This window comes from Dasypus novemcinctus, chromosome 13 (assembly GCF_030445035.2).
Source record: "Dasypus novemcinctus isolate mDasNov1 chromosome 13, mDasNov1.1.hap2, whole genome shotgun sequence".
Taxonomy (NCBI): Eukaryota; Metazoa; Chordata; class Mammalia; order Cingulata; family Dasypodidae; genus Dasypus; species Dasypus novemcinctus.
In genome coordinates this window covers 35,699,058-35,713,215 of record NC_080685.1, presented here as the reverse complement: position 1 = coordinate 35,713,215, position 14,158 = coordinate 35,699,058, and the positions used below count along the sequence as shown (strand labels likewise).

The 14,158-nt window shown below is 39.2% G+C and overlaps 1 pseudogene; it reads right to left on the bottom strand.

Annotated features, from left to right (window-relative positions):
- Nucleotides 1–12,831: 12,831 nt before the first annotated feature.
- LOC101442306 (olfactory receptor 10J1-like) lies at nt 12,832–13,763 on the bottom strand (annotated as a pseudogene).
- Nucleotides 13,764–14,158: the final 395 nt, after the last annotated feature.

Here is a 14,158-nt window from a genome sequence, read left to right as displayed (position 1 = left end):
GAGCCTTAGAGACATAGAAGCAAGACCCAGGAGCTCAGAGAAGAACCCACAGAGGCTGAGAGAGAAAGACACAGATGGAGCAATCAGAAGTTGAAAGAAACAGAGCCTGAGGAGAAAGTAGAGACCAGCACACTGTGACAGAGGAGACCAGGATCTCCAGGGAAAAGCATTGCTTGATGAAGCCTTGATTTGGACATTTTCACAGCTTCAGAACTGTAAGCTTTTAAGTTAATAAATCCCCATTGTAAAAGCCAACCCATTTGTGGTATATTGCCTTAACAGCCTTTTGCAAACTAAAATAGTGAGTGACACAGGATGGGGTGTAATGACATGGGTTAAGGAGCAGGGTTAAGTGGAGCATGCGCTGTTAATAAATCATGAGAGTTCATGTACTGCGTATTCAAAACTGGTGGCTTAGCATGATGAGTGGGTGTGATTTTGCTATTATAATTAGGTATAGGGAGCAGACTTGGCCCAGTGGATAGGGTGTCCGTCTACCACATGGGAGGTCCGCAGTTCAAACCCCGGGCCTCCTTGACCTGTGTGGAGCTGGCCCATGCGCAGTGTTGATGTGCTCAAGGAGTGCCATGCCACGCAGGGGTGTCCCTGCGTAGGCAAGCCCTCTGGGTGCAAGGAGTGCGCCCTGTAAAGAGAGTGGCCCAGCACGAAAGATAGTGCAGCCTGTCCAGGAATGGTGCCGCAAACATGGAGAGCTGGCACAAGATGATGCAACAAAAAGAGACACAGATTCCCATGCTGCTGACAACAACAGAAGCGGCCAAAAGAACAAGCAGCAAATGAACACAGAGAACAGACAATGGGGCGGGTGGGGGGAAGAGAAGAGAAATAAATAAAAAATAAATCTTTAAAAAATAATAGTAATTAGGTATAGGTTAACTTCTGGTCAGGGCTTCTTCTGTCTGTGCATGTCCCTGTGGCCTGTACTGGTTAGGGCCAGCTTCAGCCGGTGATGCAGGGCAAGAGAAAAACAGGAACTTACCTTGCTGTGAAGCAAGTTTCTTGTGGATAACCATAAGGAAGTGGGAGTTCTAAAAAAAAAGGGAAATGGAAACTTCTACAAGCTAGTAAGGGAGGGGCTACTTTGGAAAATGGGTTAATAGGTGGTGGTTTTATTTCCAAAGTTAAATCTCCACCCCACACATCTTCTCCAAGCTCCAAAGTCAACAACCAGCCCAATATCTCTACTTGGCATCTCAAACAAAACATATTCCAAACTGAACTTGTCAACTTCCCATTCAAATCTACACCTTATTCTAAGCCTCTATCACCTCTAACTTGGACCACAGGGAAAAGGTTCAGACTGGTTTTTTCTCATTTTCCCCTTTGGTTCCTGAGGTCAGTTTTTATACAGATCTGTATAAATCAGATCAATTTTTTCAAATGTCTTTACAATGACTTCCCATGCCTCTTAGAATAAAATACGAAGTCTTTTCCTGTAACTCATAAGACCCTGGGTCAGACCTTCCCCTCTCCATTACTCTCCAGTCATGCTGTCTTGTTTGCTGTTCCTTACACCCAAAGGTAACTGCCTCCTCAGGACCTTTCCCTCCCTTTTCTCTCTGCCTGGAGCACGCTTTCCCCAGGTTTTTGTATTGTTCACTCGTTCCCTCACTTGATTCATTTTTTATCTCCAATATCCTTCCCAGAAAAGCCTTTCCTAACCACACTACTTAAAACAGCCACTGTCCCCTTTCCCTCAGGAATGACTATCCTTTTATTGATTTTTTTTCTTTTTCTTCAGAGCACTTATCACTTCCCATAATATTCTATATTTACTTATAGACTTTTGGCATCCTCTATTTTCCTCTTGGACTATAACTGTCATGACAACGAGAAATTTGTTTGTTCACTTCTTATTAGTCCTATTAATGCTTAGCAATTGCCTAGTATACAATTTTCTATTCCTTATTTTCAACCTCATTATTTTATTGCAGAGAGTGATAAGTGTTATGGAAACCATAGTACAATGTCAACTAATGAGGAGTGACATTGGCAAGCATTAATGTAGGTGAGATGCTTGGGAAAAAAATCTCTGAGGATTACTTTTCATTTCCATTTAGGTCTGAATGATAGACTGAATGAGAATAAATGAATGTGACTCTGAAGAAAAGATAACACTGTAAACAAAAGGAACAGCAAGCACAAAAATCCTAAGTGGGAATAAATTTTCTATGTTGAAAGTGACTGGAGTAGTAAGTAAGGGGTTAATCATGGGAGATGAAGCCTTAAAAGCACGTGTTAACAAGGACATATAGGGTGTTACAGGCCATAATAATGAAAGAGAATTTTATTCCAAGAACAATAGGAATCCACTGGATTGTTTTAAATAAAGCAGGGACATAATCTGATTTCTATTTCTAAAAGATAACTTTGGCTGTTATGTACAGTAGGGATTGGAAAGGACAGAAGTATACAAAGAGAGTAGATAGTGAGAGAAAATTGTTTCTACACAAGGGAAGTTTCAATGGCAATAAAAAGCATAGATATATGGTGATCCATTTTGTAGGTAAGCTGACAAACTTTGTCAGAGATACCAGTTTTTCAGGGCCCAAACATTCCTTTTCTTTCTCTTTTCCACAGTTTGCAGTTCTAAGTTAGTTCACTGGAAGGACACGTTGATACCAGTTGCTGAGCTCTTCATGCCCTTTATCTAAAAAGGCTACTTCTTCAACAAGGCAGCTCCTATCATTACATGATATTCCCCATTTCTCTTTTCTCATAAAGATGAAAATTATGACAGAGGCAGGCTCCTATGTTCTACCCAGTCTAGTTGTGCTTAGCCTAAATTGCAGGGTAATGAGACCTCACAGGATTGTCTGTACCCTGCCACTTCTCCCCTTGAAGATTTCTCCCCATGTAATCCCATAGTCTTTACAACATGTGATGTAACTCTTTGACAACTTTACCTATGACTTCTTATAAAGAACTTATCTGTTTAGGTTGGTTCTTTCTGCTTTACGCTGATCGTTGAGGGGAATAAGGGTAAACCCCAAATGTATAATTCCAGCTTTGATTCTTTCTGGATCCAGACTTATCTAACTAACTGCTTATTTTTAACACTTCTATTAGGTGTCTAAGATAATCCCAAATAAAACACATTAAAAAATGCTTAGTATGCATTCCCCAAACAAGTCGATGCCACCATCTCTACCCTATTGCTTAAACCAAAGCCAATGAATCCATCAAGCAAAAGGGACACACATGCACTTCATGGGAACTTGTTTCATATACTTAGTATCTATAACTGAATTAAGGCCTATGACAGTTGCTAGAGGCTTTCACTAAACTTCATCATGGCTATTACTGTCTTGCAATAAACTTCATGGACTATTAATGCTATACCTATATAGTTAATGTTTCAGAAATTCTCAATTAATGCTGATTGCCAGTATATGTGGAAAGGGAAACTCAACAGAGGTTGCCAGAGTGATTGTAATTCTGCTTTCGGATAAAGAAAATACATAATAACTCTGCTGAATGATTCATAAACATATCAATACATGGAGTCTTAGTGTGTGAAGATGTTCACCAGTTTTCTATGTATGGTAAGACAGCAAGCTAAAATACTTTTGTTCCACTCTCTATATCTGAAAAAAAGAAGTGTGTTCTATGAATAGTTACCTACAATGACACTCTGTAAGTATATAAAAACTTATTGCCATAAAAAGCATTAAATATGTTTGCTATTGTTCCATTAATACTGATGGTTCTGAATGTTTAAATCTATTAACAAATTTCACCATGTAAATGAAAAGAAAAAAAAATATGTTTTTATCTTCAGGTGCTGAAAAAGATATTTGACAAAATGTAACATCCATTCTCCATTTTCAATACCAATGAAATAGGATTAGATATATAACTCCTTAACATTATAAAAATATGTGTATCTCCACTAACAATTCCAGCATCATGCTTTGCGAGAAAAAATAAGAAACATTCCCAATAAGTAAAATAACAAGACAAAATGAGCACTATCACCATTATTAATTTTTTGCAGATATAGCAACCAACCTAACTCACTCAAAGGAAAGAATTAAAAGGTATAAAATTGGAATGAACGTGTAAAGTTATAATCACTTCCAAATGATATATTAGATTATCTGGAAAATCCTATAGAATCCACTAAAAAACTAGTGATGCAACTAGAAAAAGACCTTGAATAAAAGGGGCACGTGGTAAAGAAAAATGAATGTATATGACTAAGAGACTTCAAAATGAAACAGGAGGTCATCAGGAAGGTTGTGTTTATGCACATCTCAGCAGGATCCCAGAGACAGCCAAAGTAGATACAACCCCAGGTAGTGGTTCTCCTGAGGACTATGGAGACACACACATTCTATAGTCATGGCAGATGGCTCTGGAGTTCAGTGCCTTGCCAGTGGACCCTACTTTGGAATTTTTTTTTCATTTATTTATTTATTTATTTTTTATTTTTTTATTGATTTTGCAAAAATATTACATTAAAAGAATATGAGGTCCCATTCAACCCCACCACCCCCACCACACCCCTCCCCCCCAGCAACACTCACTCCCATCATCATGACACATCCATTGCATTTGGTAAGTACATCTCTGGGAATCTCTGCACCTCATGGTCATTGGTCCACATCATGGCCCACACTCTCCCCCATTCCATCCAGTGGGCCCTGGGAGGATTTACAATGTCCGGTGATTGCCCCTGAAGCACCATCCAGGGCAACTCCAAGTCCCAAAGGAGCCTCCACATCTCATCTCTTCCTGCCATTCCCCATACCCATCAGCCACTATGTCCACTTTTCCCACTCCACTGCCACCTTTTCTCTGTGGACCTTGGATTGGTTGTGTCCGTTGCACCTCTATGTCAAGAGGACGCTCAGATTCCACATGGTTACTGGATGCAATCCTCCTGCTTTCAGTTGTAGGCACTCTAGGCTCCATAGTGTGGTGGTTGTCCTTCTTCAATTCCATCTTAGCTGAGTGAGGTGAGTCCAATAAATCAGATTGTAGGAACTGGAGTCTGTTGAGGCTCAGGGCCTGGCTATCATATTGTCAGTAAAAGGATTCAATCCCCTAAATATATCTTAAACCCCAATACCAACTACAATTCCAGTAAAGTAGCATGATAGTCTTATGAAAAGAGATCCTCTCTGGGTCCAGTTTCATCATGCAGAAACACCAGCTCCAAAGAAGGGCCATCTGACATGGCAGTGAACCCTATCTGCCATGACCATAGAACCCGTGGGTCCCTTTAGCCCTCAAAGGAACCAATACCTGGGGATTGTATCTACTTTATCTGTCTCTTAGACTCTGCTCAGTTGTGCATAAGGGCAATCCTTCTGACAGCCTCCAGACTCTTTTTTTTTTTAGAGACTCATAGCCATATAAACTCATTTCTCCTTTCTATTTCCCCCTTACATTAGGTCAAACAGCATGTGATGGAGTTGGACTCAGATGTGACTTTTCTACACATGCTTCTTCTGTCACTTTTACTGAGCCTGTGGTTGGTGCTACGGTTGGTATATACTCAGGAGACTTGAATCTCTGGACTGGCCATGTTCCAGCTGGGTCCTGAGCCTCAGCAGAGTTGTGACACCTACTCTCCAGTTTGCTGGACTTACCCAGGTTAGTGAACAGGGAGGGAAAGATGGCCAACCACCACACCAGGGAACTGAGAGGGTCTACAACTGCAAGCAGGAAAATTGCTTCCATCAACCATGTGGGATCTAAGCCCCCTCTTGATTTAGAAGTGGAGTGGACATCACCATTCCAGAGTCCACAGAATGGAGGAATAAAATATGGACTAGAGTGGACTTACTAGTATTCTACTATAGAACTATTGTGACTCTAGCAATGGAAGAAATTGTATCATTGATGTGGAGACAGTGGCCACGGGAGTTGCTGAGGGCAGGGAGAGGAAAGAAGAGGCATTTTTGGGACTTGGAGTTGTCTTAAATGATATTGCAGGGACAGATGCAGAACATTATATATATATCCTGCCATAACCCACTGAATGGACTGGGGGACAGTGTAAACTACAATGTAAACTATAATCCATGTGGTGTAACAGTGCTCCAAAATGTATTCTCCAAATGCAAAGAATATGCCACAATGATGAAAGAGGTTGTTGATGTGGGAAGAGTGGGGTGGGGTGGGGTTATTGGGCATATGGGAACCTCTTATATTTTTTAATATAACATTTTTGTGATCTATGTATCTTTAAAAAAAAGACAAATAAAATTTAAAAATTTTTTAAAAACTAATACATATGTTAAAATGATTCCATAATAGATCTGGATACAAATTTATCATTATCTTAGCTATATACAAATAAAAGCAGTAAATAATTAAATGAAGGAAATGACATAATTTTCAATATTAAATGTATAAGAAACAACAAGGACTTAAGAAATGTACAAATCTACAGAAAAATGGATTTTGGTCTAGACAAAATTGTTTCTCCCTAGTCTCCCGCTAAGGACAAAAATTAACCCTGGAAATATTCCAAGAGGCAACCAAAGGAGAACAGTGAAAGCTGGTAAGAGGAAGGTGAACCTGCTTGGAACTTCAGGACTGGAGGAACAGTGCAGTGGCAGAGAAGCTCATGTCCCCCACCCAGCAGATGAAGGCCACCTTGCCAGGTGTTTCCTGACTGCCAGCCGACCAACAGAAGGCAGCACAGGTAGGTTCATTCCTTTCCTGGAGAGAATGGGGAGTTGGGAGTCCCTCCACCAATACCAGCTCAGCCCAGCACCACCAGCAAGGAATTTGGATAAGGACCCCAGCTAACAGTAAGAAGCCAGGGAAGGTATACTCCTTCCTTGAAGGGCCTGTAGCTCCTCTTCCCCACTGAGAAATACCCAGGTAATTGGGTGGCACCAACTCAACAAGCCACCTAGCCACTCTGTCCCTTCAAGTCTCAGACTTCCCTCCCGCCCTGGAAACATCTGGGTACAAGGTGGCACTGGCAAGAGGGACCTTGACACAGTAAGTGACTAGCTCAGGAAGGCTCTTTTATCCCTTGGACCTTAGACATCCCTCCCCACAGGCTGCCCTGCCAGCAGAACCAGCAAGGACCAGTGGGCGTTCCAGCAGCACCAGATAAATCCAGCAGACCAAAATACATTGTAAATGCTCTGGAAAGTAAACTGTCACTGGCACCACAACCCTTAAATGTAGGCTTGGACCTGCATGCTAACTCTAAATTGAGGACTAACTGCTGAAATAAAAGATTTAAACAGAATGCAGTCTCCTAACATAGTAGACAAAATATCCAGGATACAAGCTAAGAATCAATAACAGAAAGACAAAAGAAAAATCTCACGAAAAATAAATAGCACATATCTAAATAATTGTGAGTCAAGAAGTTTCAAAGTAAAAGAAAACATAAAAAGGAATGAAAATTAATATGCAACATAATAAATATGTGAATGCAGCTAAAGCAGTGTTAACAGAGAATTTATGCTAACATCAAAAAGGAGAAAAATCTCAAACCAATAATCTAAGTTCCTACCTCAAGAAAATAGAAATAAAAGAGCAAAGTAAATCCAAAGAAAGCAGAAAAAGGGAAATAATAAAGATAAGGGTAGAGATTAATTTAACTGAACATAGGAAAATAAAAGAGAAAATCAATGTAACAAAACAGGTTCTTTGAAAAAAATAATAAAATTGATAAACCTCTAGCAAGACTGGCAAAAATAAAAAGAATAGACAAATCACCAATGCCAGAAATGAAATAGAAGATATCGCTATAGTTTCTGTAGTTATTAAAAGGATAATAAAGAAATATTACCATCAGGTTTTTGTTCACTAATTAGGCAACATAAACAAAATTACCCAATTCCTGGAAAAACACAAACTACCAAAACTCAACCATATAATCTGAATAATCTTGTAACTAGTAGATAGATAATAGATAATATGAATAGTCTTACAACTATCTATTAAAGAAATGAAATTCATAATTTAAAAATTCCTGAAAAAGAACTCTTCAGGTCCAGATGTTTTCACGGGGAACTCTCCCAAACATTTAAGGAAGAATTAACAATAATTTTACACAATCTCTTCCAGAAAAGAGAGGAAAAGAGAACTTCTCAATGCATTTTCTAAGTCCTGTCTTATCCTGCTACCCAAACCAGACAAGACAGCACAAATAAAACTACAGGCCCATTTTGCTCATGAACTTATATGCAAAAATTCTCAATAAAATATTAGCAAACCAAATCAAAGATGTTAGAGGAATTACACACCATGACCAAGTCAGATATATTCCAGAAATGCAATCTGGACCAACATTCAAAAACCAAGCACTATTATCTGTTATATTAACAAGCTATAGGAGAAGAATTATCTGATTATATCAGTTTGACACAGAACAAGCATTTGACAAAATTCAACACCCATTCAGGACAAAAATTCTCAGCAAGTTAAGATTATAGGAGAATTACCTCACCTTAATAAACACATATCCTGAAAACTTGCATCTAACATTGTACTTACTGATGAAAGTATGCATGCTTTCCCTTAACATCAGATGCCAGGCAAGGATGTTCATAATTACCACTGTGATTCAAAAAAATGCTGGAAAGTCTAGTTACTGAAACAAGGCAAAATAAAATAAAAGGCAAATAGATTTAAAGGAAAAGTAAAACTGTCAACTCTCCTTATTTGCAGATAACTTGGCTTTCCACACAGAATAAACCAAGAAAAATAATAATAAAATTCTCTTAGAACTAACAAGTTAATTCAGCAAGAATACAAGATACATCATCAACATGCAAAAATGAATAAAATACTAACAAAGAACATGTGGAAACTAAAATTAAAAAACACAGGGCCATTTACAATTGATTAAAGAAAATGAAATACACCTAATAAAACATATATAATCATCTGTATGCAGAAAAGTGTAAAATACTGATGGAAGAATCCAAGACCTAAATAAATGGATTTCCTTGATCTAAACTTCATGCCTTATACAAAGCTTAACTTAAAAATTGATCATTGACCTAACTGTAAATGTAAATATAGAAAAATGTAAAAGCTCCTGATTCAAAAGATTTGAACCATTGGAAAATAACAGCATGTTCTTGAATAGGAAGACTCAAATATGAAGATGTCAATTTTCCAAAAGTTAATTAATAAATGCAATGTGATGCCAATAATATACCAGCATAATTTGGTTTACATGCTGTTATGGATTGAAACAAAGTTCTAATTCAGAGTTCTGAAATGTGAACTCATTTGTAAAACAGATTTTAGAATATCTATTAGTTAAGATGAGGCCAAACTGAATCAGGGTGGGCCTTAATCCAGTATGACTAGAGCTCTTATAAAGAGAGGAAATCTAGACAGGGATACAGATGACTGAGCAGAAGACAGGAGGAGTCAAATGGCCATGTGATGAAGCAGAGATTAAGTTATAGATTGCCAGCAGAACGCTAAAGACTTCAGAGAAAGCACAACGCTGCCAACATCTTGATTTTGGACTTCTACCTTCCAAAACTATGAGATAATTCCTGTTGTTTAAAGGCAACCATTTACAGCACCCCTGGCAAAATAAGACGCATGCACATGGGTGTCTGTATTCCTGAAGGAGGTGAAGTAGAGGTGCTTCTAAAATTTATAAGGAAAATGCAAAGAAGCAAAAGCAGTCAGACAAATTTCTGAATCAAATGCTTCCCCCCTTTTTTTTCATTGTTACTATTATTCCACATTGTTTGGGGAGACATTAATTTGCCCCAGGGAAGGGTAAACAGAAGAATCCAGGAAAAAAGTCAGCTGAATTTTTCAAAAGATTTTTTTAAGTCATAACTGAAACACTTGTTTTGGAAGCTAAATCAGTTTTTAAACAAACTTTTCCAGAGAAGAAAGCCACTTTTAGTTTACAAAGAATGGTCTTAGATAGCAAAAGCTTAAATATTAAAATATTAAAGTTATATATTAAGTGAAATATATAACTTAAACTATAGAGTTTGGGAAGATGTCGTGTTTTTCTTACAAAATAAATGGAAAGGATCCAGCTGTGTGGAGAAGAAGGGAAGGAGATGAGAGCACTAGAGCATCACTGTAGAAGGGATCCTTCCCTCTTGCTCCTCCCCCAGCTAAGCCCTGCTGTAAGGAAGGAGGGCAGGAAGCTGATAAAAACAGAGCAGGTCTTGTCCCCTACTTCCAGAGGGGACACAAGCATCTTAGATATGACCTGATTCCCAAAAAGTTGCCAAAGTGGTGGAGCAGAAATGGATGAGTGAGGCAAATAAGTGGATTGTTTGAGGATACCTCTGTGGGTCCTGTGCACTCCCTGTCAAGGTCAGCTTGATATCCAGGTGCATTCAAGAAATGGCTAAGAGAAGACAGTGGCCCTAGAGTGGCCTCAGGGTCTTCACAGGGAAGATATAAAGGAAAGATCCCCAATTAAAGAACATGAGAGGACCAAAGTCATCTTTTTAGAAGCCAACAAGGATGGCCAGTGGGGATCATGTATCTCCTTAGGGCAGGTGAAAGTTGCCATGAGTCAGCTTCTTTTTTCTCCATGTTAGGAAAACAAGAAGCCTTGACCAGAACTTGTTCTCCCCAAGGATAATGGGGAAGATGAGGAAGGAGAAGAAACCTGAATTTCATTGTCTTTATTCATAAAATAATTTATTAATCATGAATGTACTTGAGTTTACCTGAGTTTTTCTCCATCAAGCAAAAAGGGAACTCAGAACTCAAAAGTAGATGGAAGCGGCGGACTTGGCCCAGTGGTTAGGGTGTCCGCCTACCACATGGGAGGTCTGCAGTTCAAACCCCGGGTTTCCTTGACCCGTGTGGAGTTGGCCCATGTGCAGTCCAGATGCGCGCAAGGAGTGCCCTGCCACGCAGGGGTGTCCCCCGCGTAGGGGAGCCCCACGCACAAGGAGTGTGCCCTGTAAGGAGAGCTGCCCAGCCAAAAGAAAGTGCAGCCTGCCCAGGAATGGTGCCGCACACATGGAGAGCTGACACAAGTTGACACAACAAAAAGAAACACAGATTCCCATGCCGCTGACAACAACAGAAGCGGACAAAGAAGACACAGCAAATAGACAGAGAGAACAGACAACCGGGGTCGGGGGGAGGGAAGAGAAATAAATAAATCTTTAAAAAAAAAAAAAAAGTAGATGGAACTGCAGAATATTCTTACAGTTAGATTTTATGTACTTGCATCCATATCTCATAAAATTCATAATTGCTTTATACATGGTAATTGATATTTGTGTATTTTTAAAATATTTTGTAATGAAAATACTGTGTAGTCATGTATTTCTTGATCATACTTTATAAAAATCTCAGTAACTACAAATGTTAATCATTGTGGTTTTATTCAACACCTATTTTATCTTACAGATTGAGTCAAAATTCACCCTGATTTTTTTGAGGAGAGGAACAGTAAATCATCTTTTTACTATTTCATTTATAATAATTGCTTTTTACAGAAGTTTTCATGTCAAAATTCCTTACTGTTGACTTTTTTCATCTTTTTAGGAGTGTTAGGGATTGAATCAGATCCTTCACAAAAGGCATGTTCAAGTCCCAACCCCTGATCCTGTGGTTAGGAACCCATTTGTAAATAGGACTTTTGAAGATGCTATTAAGGTGTGCCCAAAAAGAATGAGAGTGGGCTTTACTCTGATATGATTGAAGTCCTTATTAGCAAAGGAAACTGAACAGAGAAAAAGCAACAGGGAGTGGCCAGAAGCTGGAAGTCAACAGAAGTCAAAAGAGGAGAAAATGCCATCATGTACATTCCTATGTGATAGAAAAGCCAAGGAACCCCAAAGATAGTGGGACAACAAGAAGATACCAGTCCTGGGAAGAAGCTAGCCTTCTACTTTATGAAACCATGGGGCAATCAATTCCTGTTGTTAAGTCAACCCATTTTATGTTACTTGATTTTAGCAGCCAGGAAACTAAGACAAGGAGTAATGAAATATCTAATATATATCAGAAAGGGTTCTGTTAACTTTTTTGCATTTCCATTTAATTCTCTTTCCTTGCCATTGGACCTGGTTTACAAAGGGAAGTAGCAGACTCAATTAGAAAAAGCTTTGCTAAATTCTTTTGACTCCTCTTGACCCTCTCCTTATCTACCTTTGCCTTCTCTTTTATCACAGGAAGCCTCAATTTGGATTTGCTTTCTCTTCCTCCTCCTCCTCCTCCAATTTCATAATATTTTTTTCAATATTTGGCTTCCTGGGCATATTACTCTTTCTCTGAAAACATCCCTCTCTGATTCCCCCTATCATTTAAAAAAGGAGCCTAACATGTGGGTGAATGGAAACTTGGTATTGGTTGCTTGAAAACATCCACTCTGGAAGAATTTTAGCTCATTCCAAGTCTTAAGAGCTATCTTTATTCTCCTTTGCTTATCTTATTAAAACAAAAAGCAATTAGCTTTCTTCACAATAACCTTTCTAATAACCTCTGATCAGACATCCAATTTTGGTTAAGAGAAGATTCAGTTGAGTGGTGGTGATTTTATTGTGGTGATACTTCAGTCAAATGGGCTGATCACTTTAAATTTAAATTTAAGCTTGGGGTGAACAGTAGGTCACACCTTGAACTTATAGTCATTTCCTGGAAGAGCACCAATGGGATGTCTGTTTACAGATCTGTGGAGTAACTGCAGAGTATATTGTGTTAACAAAGAGGCTGAGAAAGTGAGAATCAATTATTAGAGGTTAGCCCCCAGCTTTACTTTTGCCTTGGCCTGACTATAATGTATGAAAGCTTAATAATCACTTGAAACCCGGGCTCTATAACTACCTATAAATTTCCATCTGGAAGATGGACAACTATTGAGTAGAAACTTTCATCTTAGGAAAGAGATTTCCAATACATCACTCTCCTCAGAGCATCCTGGACTTCTTTATTTCTCAGCCTGTACACAATAGGATTCAGTAGGGGGATGATGACAGTGTGGGTCACTGAGATCAGCTGATCCTGGTCCTTGGTGTTCTCTGATTTCGACTTGAAGTTAGCAATGGAGGCACAACCATAGTGGACGATGACCACAGTGAGGTGACAGGCACAGGTGGCAAAGGTCTTCTTCTGACCTTCAGATGAGGCAATCTTGAGGATGGTGGAATTAATGAGGATGTAGGAGATGGAAAGAAAGGCTGCAGGGGCTATGATAGCCAGTAGGCTGATAATTAAGGTCAGGATATCACTGATCATTGGAATAGCACAGGCAAGGTCCAGTTAAGTTTGAACATCACAGAAGAAATGCTCTATCAGTGAGTCAAAAAAGGGCAGTCTAAAAATAGCCACAACCTGAACCAGGGAGAGAAAGAACCCTGTGGCGCAAACTGAGGATGCCAACATGGCACACTCCCTCCAATTCATGATGATTGAGTAATGAAGTGGGTTGCAGATGACCACATAGCAATCATACCCCACTACTGCTAGCAGGAGGCAGTTGTTGATGGCAAAGCCAAGGAAGAAAAAAACCTGAGCCCCACATCCCTCCAGGGAGATGGATGGGCTCAGGCCTATAAGGCTGGAGAGCAAGCATGGGATAATGACCAGGGAATAGAAAGTCTCCAAGTGGAAAGGACACTGAGAAAAAAGTACATAGGGGTATGGAGATGATGGTCAAAGCGGATAATGGTCACAATAATGATATTGCCAGCCAGAGTTAGCATGTACAGGATGAGAAACACCACAAAGAGTGTGAACTGATGTTCTTGGACATTAGAGAAACCTTGAAAAACAAATTCTCTTACCTCTATGTGGTTGGCTCACTTCATTGAAGATCTCAGATCTGAAAGATAAAGAGATCACACCATTCACTGGCATCAGAGAGCATTCTCACCTCCGGTGAGCACACTGTATGGAGCAAAGATGTGACACGGCAAAGACCTGGTTCAAAACTTCGTGATTTACCTGCCTTTTCCAGGACAAGGCAGACAAGGCTTTTGAATTGAAAATAAAGACATAAGAAGTTTGAGCAACCATATTTAAAAGTTTTATGGAAAGTATTATTTTCATGTACACGGGGGACATTTTTTAAAATGGCCACCTGTGTCCCATAAAGTTGGTCTCAAAACATTTGCAAGACTAGAATCACGTAGACCACATTCTCAGACCAAAGTGCAATTAAGTTAGAAAATGGAAGGGAAAATAATAATAAAACAGATATTAA